Genomic DNA, 27,459 nt, shown 5'->3' with positions numbered 1-27,459 from the left:
CACCGGTGCATCCTTTGATCAATCAGATCAGACACCTTGATCCATCATCCAAGGATCAGGTCGTCCATCCTTGCCAATGATCAGATCACGCACGGCCTGCCTTACCAACACCAAGGTTGATAACCAGGAATTCCTTATGATCAATATCATAAGTGACAATATGTTCCAGCACACAACATATGATCAGATATCCTAACACAAGGATAATATGCCCTCAGGTGCAATTTCGACCACAAGCAAACCTGCTCCAAAAATCAATTAACATTCATGACAATTCATGATAAATCATAACTAAGAGAATGGTCCAATCAGATTTCCCAGAACCGGCCTCCATCCCATAGATCTCGGCCAAGATCAGCCAAACCGGCCCAAGGGACCATCTCTAAATCAATCCCTAAAAACTCATTAGGATTCATGATAATTCATGATAAATCTTAACTAAGAGAATGGTCAAGTCAGAATTCCAAGAACCGATCTCAATCCTATGGATCTCGACCTAGGACAGCCCCACCGGCCACCTTGACCATCTCGAAATCAATCAGATAAAAATCCCCAAATACCATGATAATTCACCACTAAGAGGATTCCAAATTCAGATCACCATAAATCCATCAGGAAGTAGGAGATCCAGACTTAGCTGCCAAACCAAGGCCATGGAGGGTTCTTCTGAACCGGTCAAGCCATGGTTCAGTGCTACTATGTCTAATAATCAATATCAATCATAAGAACAAGGAATAATATGATTAATAATCATAAAACAGAGTAAGGTGTAACTGCAGGACCAGATCAGCCCATAGTGTACCAGACTATGCCCAATGGTCTGCAGTCCCCACCTGTTACCTCATCAGGGGCGTCCATGCTCTTCCTAGCACGCCTTCATCAAACCCTTTTCACATACTTCCAGTATTGATAAGATCTAACCATGGTTCGTGACCATCACTCCTTCCATGGAACTTCCATAAAACCAGTTTCTACACTGCATCCACCTTCAAGGCTATTCATGCCATTGTGAGTGAAGTCCGGCCTTCTCCCTTCTCTCCTGGGTGCGTGTGTTCCCAAGATGCAGAGGAAGCCTAGGACGTGTTCATCAGTGGTGGAAACCTACCACAGGGTCGTTCATAACTCCCCTTGCACTTCCATGAAACTGCCTTTCTACACACATCTGCCCTTAAGGCTGTCTTGGCCTTTAGGAATGAATTCCGGTCATCTACCTTCTCTCCTCACCATTTGCGTGTGTTCTCAGGCCCTGGAGGATGCATTGGGTGATAACATCACGGATCAAAAGCCACCAGAAAGTCGTTCATAACTTTCCCCCTTGATCTCTCCCAAAACTGCCTCTTTATGGCCTTCACACCACCATGGGTCTTGGATTGGGAATCCGACCAACTCTCTGTATTTTCTTTGTGTTTCTTTGTGTTTCAGGGTGTAGGAATCGACCAGAATGATCAGAAATGAGAGAGAGAGGACGATTTAAACTGTCCCCAACCGCCTGGGCGAGCAGTTACCAAAATCCCATCCCTTCTTTCCAAAACCGTCCCATAACCGTCCCATAACCGCCCCATAACCGCCCCTTGGCGGTTTCTCCCCTTTTCTTCCTTTGGCAAATCGATCACTGAGCCTCAGCTCACACTCTGGGAGCTTGCCCGCTCCCTGTCCAAAGCCTAAGACCCATTTGGTCGAACCGTCCTGCACCCGGACTATCGGCTCGCCCAGTAACCGTCCCGGACTCGCCCACACTGATCCGAACCAGAACACACCGTTCACTGGATTGAGCTGACCTCCAGCTGTTCCCAGCTGATTGAGCTAGCCCCCCAGCTCCTGTGAGCTGAACAGATCATGGTGAACTGAATACCAGCTGAACCGAGCTGATTGAACTCAAACCAACACTCGTCCAGCAGCCTAAACACTCACCCAGCTCCTTTACCCTTGTTTCCATCGTATCCTGGTTAAGTCTCAGCTGACTGATGCCCTTAACCTTCATTCAGGACCATGACACGCTTGTCCTTAGGTCATGTGACCTGACTGGTGCGTTTCCTTGCACCGCAGTCCGTCCGGACGATCCTATCCAGGATCGGGGACATGACAAACCCCTCATGCTATGAAATACCTTCTTCTCTCTTCTGGACGTCCAGTTGCACAAGAAAAACCAGAGAAAATTTCAGAGAGAAAGAGAGAAAGAAAAGTGAAAAATCTGTGAGAAAAACTCATACAAAATTCAGAAAAAAATCAGAGAAGAGAAGTGAGCATGGACGACCCTTTCTCACCCTTCTGTGAATTTAATCAGTGAGTTTTGGAGTGTTTAAGAGCTGAAGATTTGGCGTCCTGAAGTAGAGAATCACCCCTGTTCTTCAGCCTTTGATTTTGATCGGTAAAATGGTTGTGGATCAGTTTCTATGAGAAGTTTTGTGGGTTTGCCTACACTGGAGATAAATTCTGAATAAATCCAACCATGGATTGTTGTGGTGTTGATCAGGTTAATTCGTGGTTAGCTTGAAGAGAGACAACCAGTCAAGTTTAATTAGTTGAGTAAAACCGGTAAGCTTCGGCTTCTTGATTCAGCCATGTTTTGATGAGAACCAATTCTTGTATGTTGGTTAACCTGTCAGGATCAGTTGTCTAAGGTCTTGTTCTCTTCAGTCTTGGTTGGTTTATGATTTAATCAGTCTCATAGAACCAGTAGACGAACTGATAAGAATTATGGGAATTAAACCGAACTGATTTGATCTTGTTTAGAACTGAATTGAGCTGAGTATGTTCTGATATGATCTGAGCCGAGCTGTCTATGGTCTGAAATTGTCTTGAACTGATGTCGTCCGAGTATAACCGAGTTAAGCTGTTGGGAACTGATTAGAACCGGAGTTAGCTGAGCATGAACTAAGCTGATATGAACCGAGTTCAATTGTTAAAGCTTGAACCGAGCTGAATATGGTATCAATCTGTCTTGAACCGAACTGATATGAGAGAACTGAACTGAAATGTTATGAACTGAGTTGAGTTTCTTCTTGAACCATACTAGTGAACCTTATGTTCCAACTGTTATGTTTTGAATTCAGATGGCCAAGGAGAGTATTCGGATCAGCCGGATCCTTGTGATGGTTCTGAACCGAGAGTGATCCAGAAGTGAAGTGTGATTAGCTTGAGCTCGAGTCTAGTCTTCCTTAGCCAATCTCATAGATTTAAAGGTGAGTCTAGATAGATGATGAATGAATTATGAATGAGTATGCATGATTGCATATTGAATATGGTTGATTAATTAAGAATTAATCATGAATTAATTAAGGGATAATCATTGATTAATTAAGGAGGATTAATCATGGATTAATTAAGGAGTAATTATGGTTGATTGATTAAGTATTATCCCTTGATCTATATTTATATATGAAGTATTTATCTAGTTTAAATACTTAAGAATTAATAAGAATAATTCTTTGAGGTTATCCCGAGCCTTAGTACTTGTTCTCAAGTACTAATCTATAAGTATTCTATTAATAAGTGTGAATCATGTGATGTCTTATTGTATACTCACTCTCCCGAAAGTCCCGCATTGCCGTGAATTGGTCATGCGATATGGATCAAGGTCATGAAGACACGATGATGGGGTCGCACCCTGGAGGCCGTGTAACTGCATGCAGTGTTGGATGTTCTATCTTGGAATAGCTGATGAGGATGATGGTTATATTTATTCCCCGTTAAGATCGGTTAGCCTTGGTGGTTTTCTGGGTTTAGCATATATATATATATATTAAGAGTGAGTGATTGTCGGGTATCGTGTAGGTGATGTTTAAGATAGATTCACATGGATGGATTGAGAGGCCTTATAATTATATTAATTATGGAATATAATTCCACTGCATTCAAATGGTGTCGCTTGCTCGGGATACTATTGATATGTGTTTGGGTGTGGGATTAGACTCACTGAGTAAACTAGTTACTCATGACTCATTTGATATGCAGGTAACCAGTAGGTGGGAGACCTTTACTCTAGGACGGGAAGGAACGGCATTAGCCAGCGGTAGTTTTATTATCCTCGCAGTCGTTTTGATATACTTTATGTATAAGGTTTGTTGACCGAAAACCTCGAGGTTAATCTATAAGATTTTGTAAGATTCTTTTAAATGAATAAGTATATAGTGTATAAAGAATGTTTTTAAAGTACGGGTTCCAAATGATATTAGTCCTTGTCCGGACGAACCAACTATTGGGTATTACTCTTAAGGTTGTAAAGCCTCGGGTTGTACCTAATAGGATATGTGTACTTAGGCGGTTGGCCTAAGGTACCTGGATTTATTTCGGGAACTTCGGGTTAGTCGTTTATGTACACATTGTGGCTTCTCGGTTTGGTTTCAGTTACGAGTGATCGGCTGTGCATGTTCTTGTTTGATTGTTGCACGGCTGGTCGAGTCAACTTATACTTAGACCAGATCGGGGGTGTCACAGACTCTAACAGTCATAAAATGATAAAAGGAAACAAAATAACTTGAACTTAAAGTGTTGGGAGCAAAGGCTTTGATGACTCCATGGAATATAGCCGTTAGGCTTGATTTGCTTCCTTCCAAAAGAGAAACTTGTGAAGACTTGTATCTTGATAGCTTCTGGACGTGGCCATGATCTTCAAGCCTTCCTGAAATACTCCTTGGCCTCAGTAAAAGAGAATATGGCCGTTGGTCTTGGGCAAAAATCTGTAGAAACTTCTCCAAAGCATTTAGTGTAGATGTTGCCAAATATGGAAGGTTGATGGGAAGAGAGATCCGCCTGATCTCCTGGGTGCTGGTCCAGCTGAGGACGTCTTGGATGTCTTATGAATTGTCTAGAGTATCTCCTGGTTCCCATAGATAGCCCTGGGTCGAACCAAGTTGAATTGGTTGAAGACTTTCCTTAAATGATGTCGGTTTGGCCAATTGATGCAAACCGGCTTGATCTTTTGGTTTGATTGGGATCCGCCTGATCCAGTGTGGCATGGTGCTTCCTATGATGTTGTAGAGTGCCTCTGAATGACTTATAAGGTCTCCTGGTTGCCATTCTTGAGGTTGGTTCGATGTGAAACCCGGATCTTCCAAATAAGGCAAGTGTAGAGCTGGTTTGGCCGGTTTTGGGAAATTGATCATATCTTCCAATTTCCTTGACCATTTCTCGAGATCTTGGGCTTTCTGGAAAGCTAATAAACTCCTCTTGACTCCTATGACCGGTTTTGGTTCAGGCCGCTTCTTCTTTGGGCTTGAATCCTCTTCTAAAGTCGCATACTCGCAGATGGACGGGCTGAGAAACCTCTGAATTGTAAAATTCATAACTTCTTGCTCCGTGAATATTTTGGGCAGATTCCCATTGGCCTGGACTCCTTCTTGAGCGTAGAATCCATAAATATTATCCTCGTGATTTAAACACTCCTGGTTTGTAAGATATGGCATTTTTAGTGCACGTATGTCCTGGTTGGCGCCTTGGCTGGTTGAGTAGGGTGTTGGGTCGACCTCTGGTTCAGCTGCTGAATTGCTGGCCGCAACATTCCCTCCCCCTTGAAAAGGTTTCGACCTCGAAACTGTATAACCTGCACCAAGATAGAGCAAGTCAGCTTTCATACTCTTTTGAGATTCTAAGGTCTTACCTTGATATTGTTTTGGTTTGGGGATGGATTGTTCATCAGGTGGCTCTTCTTTCAGCAAATAGGATAGGATCACGCCTCTGCTATGGACTTTTGCATTGCTTCTCTTCTTCAGTGGATGGTTCTTCATACTCCTAGCAGGCTCAGCTCTGACCATCTTTGGGTTTGATCCTCCTAGCAACAAAAGATTATCCGGTGGGATTTCTTTGAAGCTTTCTTCTTTGCAACCTGAAAATTTTTCAACATTCTGGACAAAGACCAAGTGAATTATATCTGATACTGGAATTTCATGAACAAAATTTGTTATGGTCGAATTTACCTTGGGTGCATCAGCATGATGAAGAATGATATTCTTCTTTGGACAGATTTGGTTAGATGGCTGCCTTTCTTGCAAATGTTTACCTTGGTTGGTATAACCATCTTCTTGTGATAGCTCAGCTCGGTTTTTATGTTCTTCTTGACTTATCCCTGGATCAAAACATCTTGGCAAAGACAAGTGTATTATACCAAAGTATAGGGATTTATAAACTGAAGAAAATATAGAACAATTAACCTTAATGTCAAATGTGGCAGTAAGAACTTCTTGTTCTTTGTTTGCCTTGTAGTAACCTTGCTTTCCTGTACCAATTTCACTTTTCCTTGGACAAGACAAGTGCATTAATCTTGTCATAGAATCAATAAAAACATTCTGGTTTAAAGTGAATTTTACCTCAGATTTTGGCACTTGAACAGTACATTGTTCAGATTTCGGTTTCCACTTATGGTGTGGATTTTGATTGAGCTCATGATCTGGTTCGGCACTTGGAACTCCAGTAAGCATATGGCTCTCATCTGGTATCCCTGTACCAAAAATATAAATGTTTAAACCAGTATCTAAAGGTGGTGTTAGACACTTACCTTGGTTTGATACTTGGATCACTGGTTTTGGTTTATTAAGCAACTTTGATTGCTTTGTGCTTTGAGCTTCCTTCTGGTCCATGGGAAGGTTTGTGCCTGGCGCCTCTTCTTCTATGTACCTAGGCTCCTTTAGACCTGTAATAACACTCTTGGACAAAGACAAGTGCATCATACAAGTGGTAGATGATTTATGAAAAGATTTATCATGTATAGGACTTACCTTAGCCTTTACTTGGACAATAACTTGCTCTGGTTTTTCTTTGGACCTGATCAAAGTGTTTTGGCCGACACTTGTACTCATCTTCCTGACCTTTGGGATGTCACTCTCCTGCTCTAAGCAGTGGACAATGGCGTGCCCCTGGTTTGGCTGAAAGTTGGCTTCTTTAGGCAAGACTCTTTGAACTTCTTGTTCCACAATTTTCCTTGCTTCTTTGGAACCATGAGTTGGATATCTCCTTGGATATAGTTCCTGGATTTCAGACCTTGTATAATCTGGTGCAAATCTATCCCTCATGACTTCCTTAAGAGCTCTCCACGTTTTGATAGCTGGCTCCTTGTAAAACCATCTATCATCCTCTTCTTGTACCCACCATTTAAAAGCATCATCTTTTAGTTGATCAATGGCATAAGCTAGCCTCTCTTTCCTCAGGATGTTGTTGTAGTGAAACCATTCATCAAGGTTCCTCTCCCATCTTAGATAACCTCTTTTTCCTGAAAATTTAAAGAGTTCAACTTTATCAGCAAAAGAGTTATAATCAAACCGATAATTAACAACATAAGGGTTGTGGGTTATAGAAGTTGGAGTTTGATTGATCCTTGAAGGATCTGGTGGCTTGGGCTCGACATAGACTGCCCCTGGTACATTTCCAAATCTCCTTTCTCCTTCATGTGGAAGTTGGCCTTGTGCCTGATTTCTTTTCTCCAATTGAGCAATCTTAATTTGGAGCTTTTGTAGAGCTGCGGACTGTTGGCTCAAGGTGGCCCTTAGGTTTTGGCCGTGTCTCTCCTCCTCCATTGCTTCCTGAAAACAATCTCAAAGAAAAAGTGAAGGTATGGAAAGTTTTGGTCTAACCAAAATAAAACAAATGCAATTTAACTAAACCGAGAAAATATGCAATTATGAACCGAAATGAAGTAACTATACTAAAATGATTTTTCTTTTGGTTTTCTGAATGCAATTTCGAAATTAAACAATATGGTATGAAAAGAAACAAAAATGGGAAGAAAATATGGAAATTAAACTAACACTGATTTTTTTTTTGAATTTTCTTAAGATGAAATGCAAAAACACCGGAAATGGAAACTAAAATGTATACTTGAACCCAAAATGATATAAACTAAGCTGAATGATTTTTTTTTTTTTTTTTTGAATGCAAATAACAAACTTGTGAAACAAATATGGTATGCACGAAATTAAAAATGGTATGACTTTTTATTTATTTTATTTTTAAGCAAGAAACAACTATGAAAATGCAGATCTTTTTTTTTTTTTTTGAAATGAATGCACAAAATCTAAAAATGGAAAGTGGAGCTGGGGAATGAATGCAAACACGTTTTTCTTTTCTTGTTATGGATGAAATGAATCAAACTAGACAACAGGTCGTCTCCTATCACAACTCTTTATGGCTTTTCAATTTATGATGAACAAAGAACACAAAAATGCAAAAACAGTTTTTTTTTTTTGATTTATAAATGGAAAAACAAATGCAAACAAGATGAATGATGCAAGGATAGAATGGACATGATACATGAGCTTAAGCTCTGATACCAAATGTTGCAGGCTGGGATTAAGGGTGGGCAATATGGATGATGGAAGCTTGGATGGGTCGACCAAAGAGATGATCGGATGGGTGATGTGATGGAATGCAAGTTATGAACCTGAAAACAAATGCAAAAACAAATGAGATATGATTTCTAATATGATAAAACAAGATAAATAAAGATAGATAGGATGGAATTAGGCTGCTGGACTTCAGACACCCTCAGCCTAATCAGTTGATGATTGAAGTGGATTGAGGTGGTGCTTTGCTTGCTGGACTGATGTCTCTCTCAAGCTTGGCAAACGAATTGGAATGAATGATGGGGGATTGAGGACGCCACAAGACTCTATGGAAAGGAGCCTTGATAAGTCAAGGTGCTTTGGAGCTGCTTCACACAAACTCAAAAGACTTAGAACAATAGTTTTTAAGAAAACTAGAAAACTGAATAATTCTTATTACTTTCAAAAATGGGTGACTTACAATGAAGCAAAGACTAGAGCTTTATAGGCTCGACAAGGACAGACTCTAACAGTCATAAAATGATAAAAGGAAACAAAATAACTTGAACTTAAAGTCTTGGGAGCAAAGGCTTTGATAACTCCATGGAATATATCCGTTAGGCTTGATTTGCTTCCTTCCAAAAGAGAAACTTGTGAAGACTTGTATCTTGATAGCTTCTGGACGTGGCCATGATCTTCAAGCCTTCCTGAAATACTCCTTGGCCTCAGTAAAAGAGAATATGGCCGTTGGTCTTGGGAAAAAATCTGTAGAAACTTCTCCAAAGCATTTAGTGTAGATGTTGCCAAATATGGAAGGTTGATGGGAAGAGAGATCCGCCTAATCTCCTGGGTGCTGGTCCAGATGAGGACGTCTTGGATGTCTTCTGAATGGTCTAGAGTATCTCCTGGTTCCCATAGATAGCCCTGGGTCGAACCAAGTTGAATTGGTTGAAGACTTACCTTAAATGATGTCGGTTTGGCCAATTGATGCAAACCGGCTTGATCTTTTGGTTTGATTGGGATCCGCCTGATCCAGTGTGGCATGGTGCTTCCTATGATGTTGTAGAGTGCCTTGGAATGACTTATAAGGTCTCCTGGTTGCCATTCTTGAGGTTGGTTCGATGTGAAACCCGGATCTTCCAAATAAGGCAAGTGTAGAGCTGATTTGGCCGGTTTTGGGAAATTGATCATATCTTCCAATTTCCTTGACCATTTCTCGAGATCTTGGGCTTTCTGGAAAGCTAATAAACTCCTCTTGACTCCTATGATCGGTTTTGGTTCAGGCCGTGTAAGACCCGATCCCGGCCGACTAAGCCGCGGTCGATGCCTCACGTCGCTCGGTCTATACACTGACCGAACCTCTAAAAATTTTGCCCTTTATTTAAAAACAACGCCCATAGGCGAGGGCTAACTCAGATCTTAGCTCAAGACTACCTTAGTCATTCCCTAGCTTAGATCATTTCAACTTATGCACAGCGGAATAACATCTATCATCCATTGGACTAAATCCAATCTAACACTTGTGTGGTCAGATCACCTCAGCTACTGGTCAGTAACACAACTGCCAGCTAGCTCCAAGGTCGATCCTGAACCTAGACCAAGTCATACAATCAGAGGTTCCGTTCCCCTAAGCCATTCTATCTAGATCTATGCAACATTGACAGATCATACCTTTGCCACATTCCCGGAGCTTGTTAGCTCATTGTCCCAGCTGACTTAGCTGTCTTAGCTAGCTCACCCAGCTAGTTGAGCTGAACCACTTCACTTGAGGTTTGCTTCTCCGTTCCAGCTGATCGAGCTGCGAGGTAGCTTTGCCCAGCTCCCCGTCCACTCGTCCAACTCCCTTATACCTGCATAAACTCTTCCCTTGGGTACTTAGTCATTCAGCCAACCCTCCCCACAGACTAAGTAACCTTTGGGAAGTCTTCAATAGTAACTGATATGCATCTGGCCCTTCTTAGCCCATGCATCATCCAATACCCGTACGCTTTGTAGGATATAATACCAAGTCCTCTCATGGACTAACCAGATCAAGTCCTCACAAAGACTAACAATGCCAATCAGATCCTGAGTCAATCAACCAACCACCACATGACTCAGAACTGATGAGTCTTCATACTTCCTAATCAGTCATGGAACCATGTCCCACTGAACCTGATTAGTGTTGCTCTTACCACCGGTGCATCCTTTGATCAATCAGATCAGACACCTTGATCCATTATCCAAGGATCAGGTCGTCCATCCTTGCCCATGATCAGATCACACACGGCCTGTCTTACCAACACCAAGGTTGATAACCAGCAATTCCTTATGATCAATATCATAAGTGACAATATGTTCCAGCACACAAACATATGATCAGATATCCTAACACAAGGATCTGACCCCAATATGCCCTCAGGTGCAATTTCGACCCCAAGCAAACCTGCTCCAAAAATCAATTAAAATTCATGACAATTCATGATAAATCATAACTAAGAGAATGGTCCAATCAGATTTCCCAGAACCGGCCTCCATCCCATAGATATCGGCCAAGATCAGCCGAAACGGCCCAAGGGACCATCTCTAAATCAATCCGATAAAAATCCCCAAATACCATGATAATTCATGATAATTCACCACTAAGAGGATTCCAAAGTCAGATCGCCATAAATCCATCAGGAAGTAGGAGATCCAGACTTAGCTGCCAAACCAAGGCCATGGAGGGTTCTTCTGAACCGGCCAAGCCATGGTTCAGTGCTACTATGTCTAATCATCAATCTCAATCATAAGAAGAAGGAATAATATGATTAATAATCATAAAACAGAGTAAGGTGTAACTGCAGGACCAGATCAGCCCATAGTGTACCAGACTATGTCCAATGGTCTGCAGTCCCCACCTGTTACCTCATCAGGGGCGTCCATGCTCCTCCTAGCACGCCTTCATCAAACCCTTATCACATAATCCCAGTATTGGTAATATCTAACCATGGTTCGTGCCCATCACTCCTTCCATGGAACTTCCATGAAACCAGTTTCTATACTGCATCCATCTTCAAGGCTGTTCATGCCTTTGAGAGTGGAGTCAAGCCTTCCCCCTTCTCTCCTAACCAATTGCGTGTGTTCCCAAGACACAGAGGAAGCCTTAGACATGGTCATCCATGATCAATCACCATCCGAAGGTCGTGCATCACTTCCCTCTTTGTTTCCCATGAAACTGCTTTCCACACCAATCTCCCTTTAAGGCTGCATTGGCCCTTGGGAATGGATTCCGGCCAACACCCTCCTTTCCTCACCATTTGCGTGTGTTCACAGGCTCCAGATAAGGCTTTGGGTGTTGTCAACAATGATCAAAACCGTTCAGAGGGTCGTTCTCAACTTCCCCCTTGATATGCCCCAAAACTGTCTCTTTATGGCCTTCACACCACCATGGGTCTTGGATTGGGAATCCGACCAACTCTCTGTATTTTTCTCTGGACTCTTTGTGTTTCAGGGTGTAGAAGGAAGCCCTGGCGTGCCTGCAAAGGCACGGACTTGCCTTCCTTATATAGGAGAAGGGGTGGTTACTTTTTAACCATTGCATCCCTTCGGTATCATTTCTGGCCATTGATTTAATCAATGGTACAGATTGCACCCTTTCGCCTATGGCAGTTACCACACGCCCTGGAACTGCCAAACCACTCCTGGACATGTCAAAAACTATCCCACACGGACTGCCCATGCCCCTGGCTCAATCCCAAGAGCCCACCAGCCCATCGGCACACACGGGTCACCCACATGGCCCGGCCACTGTCCAGACCCGGCCCAACTGCCCAACACCTGAACACTCAGTCCAGCTGAGTTGAGCTGATCCCCAGCTGATCCAGCTGAGTGAGCTAGACCATCCAGCTCAGGGAGCTGACCAACACTTCAGTGAGCTACACCGAGCTGCACTACACTTCACCTAGCTGGTCGAGCTTGCTTACTGCATCGCCCAGCTGTTATACACTGTGTCCAGCTTGCTTTCTTTATCTTCTTCAATCCTCCTAAGTCCTTTGGTCAATTTCCAGACCTAGACTTAGTTTTCCCATGATCCATTCTGATCACTCACTTCATCGAGCTTCACCTGGATCTCGTCCAGCTACCATCTCGCTTGTCCAGCTCCTTTGAGCTTGCATCTGCCTTATTTTGGTTAGGTTCCAGCTTCCTGATTCCCTTAACCACGTTTTAGACCATGACACGCTTGTCCTTAGGTCATGTGCCTGACTGGTGCGTTTCCTTGCACCGCAGTCCGTCTGGACGATCCTATCCAGGATCGGGGACATGACAAGTCTCCCCCACTTACGAAGGATTCGTCCTCGAATCCAGTGGTGTTAACCTCTTGTCTCATGACAAAGGTTCCATCCGAACTCCTTTGTACCCGGAACATGGAGCATGCTTGATTGGTTCTTTCTTACCAATTCGTTGCATCTCCCATCTTGTTCCTTCTCACTGACCACGTCTTGGTCATCATATACACAACAAGTCTCCCCCACTTGATAGATATTTAACCCAAAATCTTATCAAGTGGTCCATCAAGCACCCATACAAAGATATGACTTGTGTCACTGACCCAACTCTCCAAGTTGCGTTCCTAGTAGACACCAAGTCCATGTAGAACACTTTAGTTCCATGACTAGATCAAATTCAGTACCTAGGAACATACTGAGTACTCAAGTGTTAGTAGATTCAACCAATCTCCAAGCCACTCGATGCACCAGCCAAGTCCTAGTGAACATGTTCCAATCTTTAGGCTGCTCACTCTACCATGAGTCCTAACAGATTGTTCTGTTCCCTTAAGTCCTTCCTGGACAATAAGGTTTATGATTCCAGCAATTCATCAATCCTGGGTAAAGGGTACTTGTTCTTCCCAGTCACCCTGTTCAAACCCCTATAATCAATGCACAACCTAAAGCTACCATCCTTTTTTCTTAACAAATAGGACTGGTGCTCCCCAAGGTGATACACTAGGGTGTATGAACCCCTTCTCAAGAAACTCCTCAAGTTGCTTCTTCAGCTCTGCCATCTGAGCTGGTGCCATTCTATATGGACTTTTAGATAATGGGGCCGTTCCAGGTTCCAATTCAATGATGAATGGGTCAGCCCTATCAGGGGGAATGCCCTGTAGTGCCCCAAACACATCCTGAAATTCCCGAACCAACGGTATACCCTCTGGGTCACAGGCCCCTACAACCTCATCAGTGTAAATGGTAGCCAAAAAGGCCTCACAACCATTTCCAAGCATCCGTTCTACTTGTACTGCTGAAACCACCAAACTACAAGAGGTTGACTTGATTCCTTGGTACTTAATCGGGGTCCAAACTCGTTCTCAAGTTGCACCCTTCCCCGGTGACAATCTAGAGTTGCCCGATACTTTCCCAACCAGTCCATGCCCAAGATCACTTTATGATGCTTGAGGGGGACAACAATCAGATCTATAGGCATCAGCCTATCCAAGATCACCACAGGGATGTCCTTAACCAGACCGAGTGAGTTCATAACTTGCCCTCCGGCCGCACTCACTCGTTCAGGACCATCCCATGTTCCATACTGGAACAAACCTTTTCCAATCATACTTGGACTCACAAAACTATGTGTAGCTCCAGTATCAAATAATGTGTTTCCACACCACCGATCATTAAGTACTTAGATGAGTAGGATCCCGGTTTGATCACACATTTGGAAAATGTCCCATACCATTCTCCAAAGCATCACACATCTGTGAACGTCCCATACCATTCACAAAAGTGTTTATAGTATACCTCAATCCTCATCATACTAAGATACTTAACATCGTGTTTCTAATTCCTCTTGGAATTGATCCATTACATTCACTCAATCTTAAGGAATCCTACCTTGACTTACACTGAGTCCAAGCTGATCCATCTGATCACAAGCCCACTCATGTACTAGCCATGTAGCGTCTCCCTTAGACTAACATGAACATTGCATATGCTCACTTGTTTTGAACGGCCACCAAGGAATAACATTTACCTCCAAGAGAGTGCTGCACGTTTCTTTCAACCTAAGCCACTCTCTGGTCCATGTTACTTCCCTTGTCCAGGTCGTCCATACAAAGATCTTGCATTGCGTCCATCATCCAATCCGTCTATTATTCCCAAATAACTAGATAAACTAACCTTTATGTCTTCAGGGTCTTGCCGTGGAAGAATGTATCTTGGCTAAGCCGGCTCATCTTGGAACTTCCCCGTTCACAAGCATGAAACCCAAACTTACCTAAACTCTCACTTGGCTCACCACAACTAAGGTTCCAAGTCATCTCAGTTGTCAGAAATAATTTCGGTTTGGAACTCAACATGTTTGAGCACTGTCCGTAACAGGATCAAGCATGCTCTGATACCAACTTGTAAGACCCGATCCCGGCCAACTAGGCCGTGGTCGATGCCTCACGTCGCTCGGTCTATACACTGACCGAACCTCTAAAAATTTTGCCCTTTATTTAAAAACATCGCCCATAGGCGAGGGCTAACTCAGATCTTAGCTCAAGACTACCTTAGTCATTCCCTAGCTTAGATCATTTCAACTTATGCACAGCGGAATAACATCTATCATCCATTGGACTAAATCCAATCTAACACTTGTGTGGTCAGATCACCTCAGCTACTGGTCAGTAACACAACTGCCAGCTAGCTCCAAGGTCGATCCTGAACCTAGACCAAGTCATACAATCAGAGGTTCTGTTCCCCTAAGCCATTCTATCTAGATCTACGCAACATTGACAGATCATACCTTTGCAACATTCCCGGAGCTTGTTAGCTCATTGTCCCAGCTGACTTAGCTGTCTTAGCTAGCTCACCCAGCTAGTTGAGCTGAACCACTTCACTTGAGGTTTGCTTCTCCGTTCCAGCTGATCGAGCTGCGAGGTAGCTTTGCCCAGCTCCCCATCCACTCGTCCAACTCCCTTATACCTGCATAAACTCTTCCCTTGGGTACTTAGTCATTCAGCCAACCCTCCCCACAGACTAAGTAACCTTTGGGAAGTCTTCAATAGTAACTGATATGCATCTGGCCCTTCTTAGCCCATGCATCATCCAATACCCGTACGCTTTGTAGGATATAATACCAAGTCCTCTCATGGACTAACCAGATCAAGTCCTCACAAAGACTAACAATGCCCATCAGATCCTGAGTCAATCAACCAACCACCCCACATGACTCAGAACTGATGAGTCTTCATACTTCCTAATCAGTCATGGAACCATGTCCCACTGAACCTGATTAGTGTTGCTCTTACCACCGGTGCATCCTTTGATCAATCAGATCAGACACCTTGATCCATTATCCAAGGATCAGGTCGTCCATCCTTGCCCATGATCAGATCACACACGGCCTGTCTTACCAACACCAAGGTTGATAACCAGCAATTCCTTATGATCAATATCATAAGTGACAATATGTTCCAGCACACAAACATATGATCAGATATCCTAACACAAGGATCTGACCCCAATATGCCCTCAGGTGCAATTTCGACCCCAAGCAAACCTGCTCCAAAAATCAATTAAAATTCATGACAATTCATGATAAATCATAACTAAGAGAATGGTCCAATCAGATTTCCCAGAACCGGCCTCCATCCCATAGATATCGGCCAAGATCAGCTGAAACGGCCCAAGGGACCATCTCTAAATCAATCAGATAAAAATCCCCAAATACCATGATAATTCATGATAATTCACCACTAAGAGGATTCCAAAGTCAGATCGCCATAAATCCATCAGGAAGTAGGAGATCCAGACTTAGCTGCCAAACCAAGGCCATGGAGGGTTCTTCTGAACCGGCCAAGCCATGGTTCAGTGCTACTATGTCTAATCATCAATCTCAATCATAAGAAGAAGGAATAATATGATTAATAATCATAAAACAGAGTAAGGTGTAACTGCCGGACCAGATCAGCCCATAGTGTACCAGACTATGTCCAATGGTCTGCAGTCCCCACCTGTTACCTCATCAGGGGCGTCCATGCTCCTCCTAGCACGCCTTCATCAAACCCTTATCACATACTCCCAGTATTGGTAATATCTAACCATGGTTCGTGCCCATCACTCCTTCCATGGAACTTCCATGAAACCGGTTTCTATACTGCATCCATCTTCAAGGCTGTTCATGCCTTTGAGAGTGGAGTCAAGCCATCCCCCTTCTCTCCTAACCAATTGCGTGTGTTCCCAAGACACAGAGGAAGCCTTAGACATGATCATCCATGATCAATCACCATCCGAAGGTCGTGCATCACTTCCCTCTTTGTTTCCCATGAAACTGCTTTCCACACCAATCTCCCTTTAAGGCTGCATTGGCCCTTGGGAATGGATTCCGGCCAACACCCTCCTTTCCTCACCATTTGCGTGTGTTCACAGGCTCCAGATAAGGCTTTGGGTGTTGTCAACAATGATCAAAACCGTTCAGAGGGTCGTTCTCAACTTCCCCCTTGATATGCCCCAAAACTGTCTCTTTATGGCCTTCACACCACCATGGGTCTTGGATTGGGAATCCGACCAACTCTCTGTATTTTTCTCTGGACTCTTTGTGTTTCAGGGTGTAGAAGGAAGCCCTGGCGTGCCTGCAAAGGCACGGACTTGCCTTCCTTATATAGGAGAAGGGGTGGTTACTTCTTAACCATTGCATCCCTTCGGTATCATTTCTGGCCATTGATTTAATCAATGGTACAGATTGCACCCTTTCGCCTATGGCAGTTACCACACGCCCTGGAACTGCCAAACCACTCCTGGACATGTCAAAAACTATCCCACACGGACTGCCCATGCCCCTGGCTCAATCCCAAGAGCCCACCAGCCCATCGGCACACACGGGTCACCCACATGGCCCGGCCACTGTCCAGACCCGGCCCAACTGCCCAACACCTGAACACTCAGTCCAGCTGAGTTGAGCTGATCCCCAGCTGATCCAGCTGAGTGAGCTAGACCATCCAGCTCAGGGAGCTGACCAACACTTCAGTGAGCTACTCGAGCTGCACTACACTTCACCTAGCTGGTCGAGCTTGCTTACTGCATCGCCCAGCTGTTATACACTGTGTCCAGCTTGCTTTCTTTATCTTCTTCAATCCTCCTAAGTCCTTTGGTCAATTTCCAGACCTAGACTTAGTTTTCCCATGATCCATTCTGATCACTCACTTCATCGAGCTTCACCTGGATCTCGTCCAGCTACCATCTCGCTTGTCCAGCTCCTTTGAGCTTGCATCTGCCTTATTTTGGTTAGGTTCCAGCTTCCTGATTCCCTTAACCACATTTTGGACCATGACACGCTTGTCCTTAGGTCATGTGCCTGACTGGTGCGTTTCCTTGCACCGCAGTCCGTCCGGACGATCCTATCCAGGATCGGGGACATGACAGGCCACTTCTTCTTTGGGCATGAATCCTCTTCTAAAGTCGCATACTCGCAGATGGACGGGCTGAGAAACCTCTGAATTGTAAAATTCATAACTTATTGCTCCGTGAATATTTTGGGCAGATTCCAATTGGCCAGGACTCCTTCTTGAGTGTAGAATCCATAAAAATTATCCTCGTGATTTAAACCCTTCTGGTTGGTAAGATATGGCATTTTTAGTGCACGTATGTCCTGGTTGGCGCCTTGGCTGGTTGAGTAAGGTGTTGGGTCGACCTCTGGTTCAGCTGCTGAATTGCTGGCCGCAACAAAGAACCAGCGTGCTGATATGTGTACTGATGGACAGCCACGGACGTCCAGTGTGTGCTGACGGACACACACGGACGGACACACACAGACACACACGGACAGCCACAGACGTTCTGTGTGTGCTGGCTGACACCCACATACGTCCTGTGTGTACTGAACAGACAACCCACGTGGCCCAAAATCACCCGAACAGTCCACGAGAAGGGTCAGCGTGCTGAATCCATGACCAACTTGCTGATATGTGTACTGATGGACAGCCACGGACGTCCTGTGTGTGCTGACGGGCACACACTGACACACACGGACAGCCACGATCGTCCTGTGTGTGCTGACGGACACCCACAGACGTCCTGTGTGTACTGAACAGACAACCCACGTGGGCCAAAATCACCCAAACATTCCACGGGAAGGGTCAGCATGCTGAGTCCAAGGACCAACGTGCTGATATGTGTACAGATGGACAGCCACGAATGTCCTGCGTGTGCTGACGGACACACACGGACAGCCACGGACGTCCTATGTGTGCTGACAGATACACACGGATGTCCTGTGTGGGCTGACGGACACCCACAGACATCCTGTGTGTACTGGACAGACAGGCCACGTTGGCCAAAATCACCCGAACAGTGCACGGGAAGGGCCAGCGTGCTGATATGTGTAGAGATGAACAGCCACGGACGTCCTGGGTGTTCTGACGGACACATACGGACAGCCATGGACATCCTGTGTGTGCTGGCGGACACCCACGGACACCCACGGACATCCTGTGTGTACTGAACAGCCAGCCCACGTGCGCCAAAATCACCCGAACAGTCCGCAGGAAGGGTCAGCGCGCTGATTCCAAGGACCAATGTGCTGATATGTGTACTGATGGACAGCCATGGACGTTCTGTGTGTGCTGACGGACACACACGGACATCCACGAACACACACAGACAGCCATGTACGTGCTGTGTACGCTGACGGACACCCACTGACGTCTTGTATGTGCAGACGGACACGCACGGACGTCCTGTGTGTACTGAATAGACAGCCCAGGAGGGCCAACATCACCCGAACAGTCCACAGGAAGGGCCAGCATGCTGAGTCCAAGGACCAGCATGCTGATATGTGTACTGATGGACAGCCACAGACGTCCAGTGTGTGCTGACGGACACACACGGACCGACACGGACAGCCACTAACGTTCTGTGTGTGCTGGCGGACACCCACAGACGTCCTGTGTGTACTGAACAGACAGCCCACATTGGCCAAAATCACCCAAACAGTCCACGAGAAGGGTCAGCGTGCTGAATCCAAGGACAACCGTGCTGATATGTGTACTGATGGACTGCCACGGACGTCCTGTGTGTGCTGACGGGCACACACTGACACACACGGACAGCCACGGACTTCCTGTGTGTGCTGGCGGACACACACGGACGTCCTATGTGTGCTGACGGACACCAACGGACGTCCTGTGTGTACTGAACAGATAGCCCACGTGGGCCAAAACCACCCGAAGAGTCCACGAGAAGGGCCAGCGTGATGAGTCCAAGGACCAGCATGCTGATATGTGTACTGATGGACAGCCACAGACATCCTGTGTGTGCAGACGGACACACACGGTCACACACGGACAGCCACAGATGCCCTGTGTGTGCTGGCGGACACCCACAGACGTCCTGTGTGTACTGACCAGACAGCCCACATGGGCCTAAATCTCCCGAACAGTCCACGAGAAGGGTCAGCGTGCTGAATCCAAGGACCAACGTGCTGATATGTGTACTGATGGACAGCCACGGACGTCCTGTGTGTGCTGACGGGCACACACTGACACACACGGACAGCCACGGACGTCTTGTGTGTGCTGGCGGACACCCACGGACGTCCTGTGTGTAGTGAACAGATAGCCCATGTGGGCCAAAATCACCCGAACAGTCCACGGGAAGGGCCAGCGTGCTGAGTCCAAGGACCAGCGTGCTGATATGTGTACGTCCTGTGTGTAGTGAACAGATAGCCCACGTGGGCCAAAATCACCCGAACAGTCCACGGGAAGGGCCAGCGTGCTGAGTCCAAGGACCAGCGTGCTGATATGTGTACTGATGGACAGCCACGGATGTCCTGTGTGTGCAGACGGACACACACGGACACACACCGTCAGCCATGGACGTCGTGTGTGTGCTGGCGGACACCCACAGACGTCCTGTGTGTACTGAACAGACAGCCCACGTGGGCCACAATCTCCCGAACAGTCCTCGGGAAGGGTCAGCGTGTTGAGTCCAAGGACCAACGTGCTGATATGGGTACTGATGGACAGCCACAGACGTCCTGTGTGTGCTGACGGACACCCAGGGACGTCCTGTGTGTGCTGACGGACACCCACGGAATACTGAACAACAGCCCACGTGGGCTAAAATCACCCGAACAGTCCACAGGAAGGGCCAGCGTGCTGAGTCCAAGGACCAGCGTGCTGATATGTGTACTGATGGACAGCCACGAACACACACAGACACACACAGACACACACGGACAGCCACAGATGTCCTATGTGTGCTGGCGGACACCCACGAACGTCCTTTGTTTCCTAAACTGACAGCCCACGTGGGCCAAAATCACCCAAACAGTCCACGGGAAGGGTCAGCGTGCTTAGTCCAAGGACCAACGTGCTGATATGTGTACTGATGGACAGCCACGAATGTCCTGTGTGTGCTGACGGACACACACGGACACACACGGACAGCCACTGACGTCCTGTGTGTGCTGACGGCCCTGAATGAAGGTTAAGGGCATCAGTCAGCTGAGACTTAACCAGGATACGATGGAAACAAGGGTAAAGGAGTTGAGTGAGTGTTTAGGCAGCTGGATGAGTGTTGGTTTGAGTTCAATCAGCTCGGTTCAGCTGATATTCAGTTCACCATGATCTGTTCAGCTCACAGGAGCTGGTGGACTAGCTCACTCAGCTGGGAACAGCAGGAGGTCAGCTCAATCCAGTGGGACGGAGCGTTCTGGTTCGGATTAGTGTGGACGAGTCCGGGACGGTTACTGGGCGAGCCGATGGTACGGGTGCAGGACGGTTCGACCAAATTGGTCTTAAGCTCAGGACAGGGAGTGGACAAGCTTCCAGAGTGCAAGCTGAGGCTCAGTGATCGATTTGTCAAAGGAAGAAAAGGGGAGAAACCGCCAATGGGCGGTTATGGGACGGTTATGGGACGGTTTTGGGAAAAAGGGTTGTGATTTTTGGTAACTGTTTGCCCAGGCGGTTGGGGACAGTTTAAGTCGTCCTGTCTCTCTCATTTCTGCCATTCTGGTCGATTTTTACTCATTTTTTCCACAGAGAGAAACACAGAGAAAATTCAAGAGAGAAAGAGAGACACAAACCTTGGATTGGCCGTTTTGATCCAAGAGATTGTTCTTGAGTGTTCCTGTTGTGTTTGGGCGTGTGATCAAGAGGATGGATTTGAGGCAGAAAGACAAGGAGAAGGCAAAGGAGAGAGAGAAGGAAGTCACCCCTGGAGACCGAATTCCTAAGGTGAGAGGTGTGGCCAAGAGTAACCGGACAAGGCCGCGGATGATGGCCGTGTACGGTGCGTTCTGGTTCAGATCAGTGTGGACGAGTCCGGGACGGTTACAGGGCGAGCCGATGGTCCGGGTGCAGGACGGTTCGACAAAATTGGTCTTAAGCTCGGGACAGGGAGTGGGCAAGCTTCCATAGTGTGAGCTGAGGCTCAGTGATGGATTTGTCAAAGGAAGAAAAGGGGAGAAACCGCCAATGGGCGGTTATGGGACGATTATGGGACGGTTTTGGGAAGAAGGGATGTGATTTTTGGTAACTGTTCGCCCAGGCGGTTGGGGACCGTTTAAGTCGTCCTCTCTCTCTCATTTCTGCCATTCTGGTCGATTTTTACTCACTTTCACACAGAGAGAAACACAGAGAAAATTCAAGAGAGAAAGAGAGACACAAACCTTGGATTGGCCGTTTTGATCCAAGAGATTGTTCTTGAGTGTTCCTGGTGTGTTTGGGCGTGTGATCAAGAGGATGGATTTTAGGCAGAAAGACAAGGAGAAGGCAAAGGAGAAAGAGAAGGAAGTCGCCCCTGGAGACCGAACTCCTAAGGTGAGAGGTGTGGCCAAGAGTAACCGGACAAGGCCGCGGATGATGGCCGTGTGAGTCTGGCCGGTTTGGATCGATTGGCCACTCCTTACTCTGACTTCTTCTACTCTGTTTTCTTCATATATGTTGTGCTATGTATTGTTTTATGATATTACAGGGAAGGATCCATCGATCTTAAGGCCTTGGCCTGATCAAATCCCCATGAAAGTCCCTTGTTCTTGTGTGGGCAGTTCATGGCTGAGATCACTATGATCTGAGCCGGTTCTTTTGAATCTGATTATGGGAATATTTTTCTTCAGAACTGTCAAGAGTTTTCATGAATTTTATTTGGTATTTGGATCTCTTTTTAAAGGGGTCAGACTTGACATTTTTGATGATTGTTCTTAACTAGATTGGATCCGACCATGCAATGTGAATTGATTCTTGTTTTGTAATCTAACTTTGTGATTGTGTGTTTGTTTGTGTTGGATCCAGGACCAGAAATGGACCGTGGTAAGGGAAAAGCACCATGAGGACCGCGGCCATGGGAAGATGTGTGGTGATTGGGTTGATTCTGAAAATTGTGTAATTATTGTAGCCTATTGTGCAACTTGTGAACTTATGCGATTCTAGTGTATGATCTATCTATTAGGATGATGAATGATGTATGAACCTTGGTTATTTTCTATGAAATATCTATTTGCCCTAGTTGATGCTGGATTGTTTAAGTGTGAATGTTGGAACCTCAAAACTATGAAAAAGACTTAGAATTATTTAACACTTGAACTTGAATATGAAAGATGGAACTGGTTGCATTGTTTGGTGAGGCCGCGGTCTGGTTGGATTGGGGAATCCAGGATCGGGTCTTACAAGTTGGTATCAGAGCATTCTTGATTCTAGGATTTGTTGGGTTATTGGTTCACCACACAATTGGCCGTTTGGACTCATGGTGAGATAGTTGGGTTCTAAGTAATCTTTTATACTGATTAACTTAGGAGTGATTGAGGTTTGTGTGTTCAGTTGTGGACTAACCTTTTGTTTGTGTTTGTAACTTCTAAGGGTACAAGAAGGTATAAATCTCGGAAAGGAAAGGAGGCCACTGGAGTGTCTGGAGCAGTGGGGCAGGATGGTGCTGAACACACCGGAGTGTTACCAGCTGGAACCATTCCAACCACAGTACTACCGGCTCTGGTGGAGCAGGTGGACAATGCAACCGGACTTCCAGTGGGCCCAACTCTTCCTACTGAGGTTAATGAAACTAATGTGGACGAGCAGCAAGAGCAAGTCCATGGAGACGATACTGGGTCGTCCAACGTTGGTGCTGGGAGTGGCCAGAATGTTGATGCAAACAATGTTCGGGTCACTGGTGCAGAGGAGGTCATTGAGCCGACCATAAGGGGCTTGGTGGAGGCTATGCAGATCATGGGAGCTCAGATAGCCTCCTTGACACAGGTGTTAACACCATTGGTGAATTCGTCCGTGGGACAGGCTAATCCTCCGGTTCGGGTTGCTGCTGGAGTGGCTGATGTTGGTGCTGGCCGTGTGGCTGAGGTGATTGAGATTGACCCACCGGTCAGGCCAGTGCATGGTATGTACTACCTGAAGGTGCTGGAGCATATCTCCAAGTTGGGAACCAAACACTTTGCTGGAAGTGTTGACCCTATGGAGGCGGACGAGTGGAGAACCAGGTTGGTTCGAAACTTCAACTCCACACGATGTCCCGAGGATTACCAGAAGGACATAGCAGTACACTTCCTGGAGGGAGATGCACATAATTGGTGGTTAGCTTTGGACAAGCGTACCAATGGTACCATTGAGCACTTTGCTGACTCTGAGGTTGAGTTCAACCATAAGTACTTTCCTGCTGAGGCATGGGATCATTTGGAGTACAAGTTCCTGGACTTGACTCAGGGACGGAGGACTGTTCGTGAGTATGAAGAAGAGTTCAACTGACTCAGGAGGTATGTGGGAAGAGAACTGGAGGATGAGAAGGTTCAGGTCCGAAGGTTCATCCGAGGACTAAGGGTGGAGCTTCGAACCTACTGTTCTGTTTGTAAGTTCCACACGGTTTCTGAGTTGGTTGAGAGGATGGCCTTGCTGGAGACCAACCTCACAGAGGAGGGTAAGCAGAAGCTGAAGAGTGTGGTGGTATCCCCGGGTTAGAGTGGTGACAAGAAGAGGAAGAGGGACTCGACCGAGAAGGGTAAAACCTCAAGTGGTAGGTCAGACTCCCCTAAGTGTGGTCGATACCACGGTGGAGAGTGCTGGAAGGCCATGGGTGCCTGCACTCGATGTTGTAAGATGGATCACTCAGCCAAGGATTGTCCAAGCCCGTTGGGTGAGACCATGACCTGTCACCACTGCGGCCAGAAGGGCCACTACCGCAGTGACTGCCCTAAGTTGCAAGGCAACCAGAGTGAGGGACGTGGAGAGGCTAGCAGGCCAGTCCAGGGACGAGGCTAGACCTCAAGACCTCGTGTGTATGAACTATCCAAGGATGTGGATGGGACTCAGCCTTTCGAAGCGATCACTGGTAACATTCTAGACTACTACTTTTACAATTCCAGTAAAATTGCATGGTATGGAACCTAGGATGGATAGATATACTTTGTTGGGTCTTGTGTAGGGACTTTAAGTATTGGTGGTGTGGAAACACACACATTATTTGATACTGGAGCTACACATAGTTTTGTGAGTCCAAGTATGATTGGAAAAGGTTTGTTCCAGTATGGAACATGCGATGGTCCTGAACGAGTGAGTGCGGCCGGAGGGCAAGTTATGAACTCACTCGGTCTGGTTAAGGACATCCCTTTGGTGATTTTGGATAGGCCGATGCCTATAGATCTGATTGTTGTCCCCCTCAAGCATCATGAAGTGATCTTGGGAATGGACTGGTTGGGAAAGGATCGGGCAACTCTAGATTGTCACCAGGGAAGGGTGCAACTTGAGAACGAGTTTGGACCCCCGATTAAGTACCAAGGAATCAAGCCAACCTCTTGTAGTTTGGTGGTTTCAGCAGTCCAAGTAGAAGGGATGCATGGAAATGGTTGTGAGGCCTTTTTGGCTACCATTTACACTGATGAGGTTGTAGGGGCATGTGAGCCAGAAGGTATACAGTTGGTTCGGGAATTTCAGGATGTGTTTGGGGCACTACAGGGCATTGCCCCTGATAGGGCTGACCCATTCATCATTGAATTGGAACCTGGAACGGCCCCATTATCTAAAAGTCCATATAGAATGGCACCAGCTGAGATGGTAGAGCTGAAGAAGCAACTTGAGGAGTTGCTTGAGAAGGGGTTCATATGCCCTAGTGTATCACCTTGGGGAGCACCAGTCCTATTTATTAAGAAAAGGATGGTAGCTTTAGGTTGTGCATTGATTATAGGGGTTTGAACAGGGTGACTGTGAAGAACAAGTACCCTTTACCCAGGATTGATGAGTTGTTGGATCAACTCCGTGGAGCCAAGTGGTTCTCCAAGATTGACCTGGCCTCTAGGTATCATCAGATCCCCATTGCACCAGATGATGTGAGGAAGACAGCGTTCCGGACCAGGTATGGCCACTATGAGTTTGTGGTTATGCCGTTCGGACTGACCAATGCACCTGCTGCATTCATGAAGATGACGAACGGCATCTTCAGGGAATACCTGGACGAGTTTGTGATCATCTTCATTGATGATATACTCGTGTATTCCAAGACAAAGGAGGACCATGAAAGACACCTTAGGGCGGTGTTGGGCCGTCTGAGGGAACATAAGCTCTTTGCTAAGCTAAGGAAGTGTAGTTTCTGGCAGAAGAGCATTGGGTTCCTTGGACATGTGGTGTCTGATAAAGGAGTCTCAGTGGATCAAAACAAGATCAAATGTATCCAGGAATGACCACAACCAAAGAATGCTACGGAAGTTAGAAGCTTCTTAGGGTTGGCTGGTTATTACAGGAAATATGTCAAGGGGTTCTCGAGCATAGCTCAACCTATGACTAAGCTGACAGGCAAGGACGTGAGGTTCACATGGTCTGAGGAGTGTGAGAAAAGTTTTGCAGCACTCAAGAAAATGTTGACTAATGCACCCGTCCTGGTGTTGCCTGAGGCTGATCAGCCTTATGTGGTGTATACGGATGCATCCATAACTGGTCTTGGTTGTGTTTTGACACAAAATGGGAAGGTGATAGCCTATGCTTCCAGACAGCTAAGGAAGCATGAGGGCAACTATCCAACCCATGATTTGGAGATGGCTGCAGTAGTATTTGCATTAAAGATATGGAGATCATATCTTTATGGTGCGAAGGTGCAAATACTCACAGACCATAAGAGCTTGAAGTACGTATTCACTAAGCCTGAGTTAAACTTAAGGAAAAGGAGATGGATGGAGTTTGTTGCAGATTATGATCTGGACATAGCTTATCATCCTGGGAAAGCTAACCTAGTGGCTGATGCTTTGAGCCGCAGAAGGGCTGAAGTGTCATCTGAGAGGGAGGCAGATGAACTGGAAGGGATGATCAGGTCCTTGAACCTCAACACCTTGGTTGGTTCAGATGAGCCATTGGGGTTGGAGGCAGTGAACCAGGCCGATCTCCTGACCAGGATCAGGCAAGCATGGAGCCTGGCTGAAAATCTAAAGAAGGTAGCCGCCAATGACAAGACAAAGTACCAGACGACTGACAATGGTACCATATTGGTCAATGGGAGGGTCAGTGTTCCTAATGATAAGGAACTAAAAGAAGAGATTATTAGACAGGCTCATAAGTCTAAGTGTTCAGTTCATCCTGGACTGAACAAGATGTATAAGGATCTGAAAAGGTACTACCATTGGGTGAAGATGAAATCTGATGTTGCAGGGTGGGTGGCTAAGTGTCTCACTTGTCAACTGGTGAATGCTTAGGTTCCCAGTGGTCTACTTCAGAACCTACCCATACCAGAATGGAAATGGGATCACATCACAATGGATTTTGTGATTGGGTTTCCCACGACCAGGAATAAGAAAGATGCAGTATGGGTTGTGGTCGATCGGCTGACCAAGTCGGCTCATTTCCTGCCTATCAAGAAAGGGGATGGGGTCGACAGGATTGTGCAAGTGTACCTGGACGAGATAGTGAGGTTGCATGGTGTTCCAGCAAGCATTGTGTCGGACAGGGATCCAAGATTTACATCTTATTTCTGGCAGGCTTTCCAAAAGGCCTTGGGAACCAGAGTGAATATGAGCACATCTTTTCATCCTCAAACGGATGGGCAGTCTGAAAGGACAATCCAAACCTTGGAGGATATGCTATGGGCGTGTGTGTTAGACTGGGGAGAGTCTTCGAAAAGATACTTACCCTTAGTGGAGTTTGCTTACAACAACAGCTTCCATACAAGCATTGGTATGTCGCCCTATGAGGCTTTGTATGGTAGGCCGTGCAGGACACCCCTATGCTGGACCCAAGTGGGGGAGTGTAGCATGTTGGGTCCTGAGATTGTAGAACAGACCACTG

This window comes from Brassica napus, unplaced genomic scaffold (assembly GCF_020379485.1).
Source record: "Brassica napus cultivar Da-Ae unplaced genomic scaffold, Da-Ae ScsIHWf_596;HRSCAF=888, whole genome shotgun sequence".
NCBI classification, from domain to species: domain Eukaryota; kingdom Viridiplantae; phylum Streptophyta; class Magnoliopsida; order Brassicales; family Brassicaceae; genus Brassica; species Brassica napus.
The sequence above is the reverse complement of the archived record's forward strand: the minus strand, read 5'-3'. Positions refer to the sequence as shown.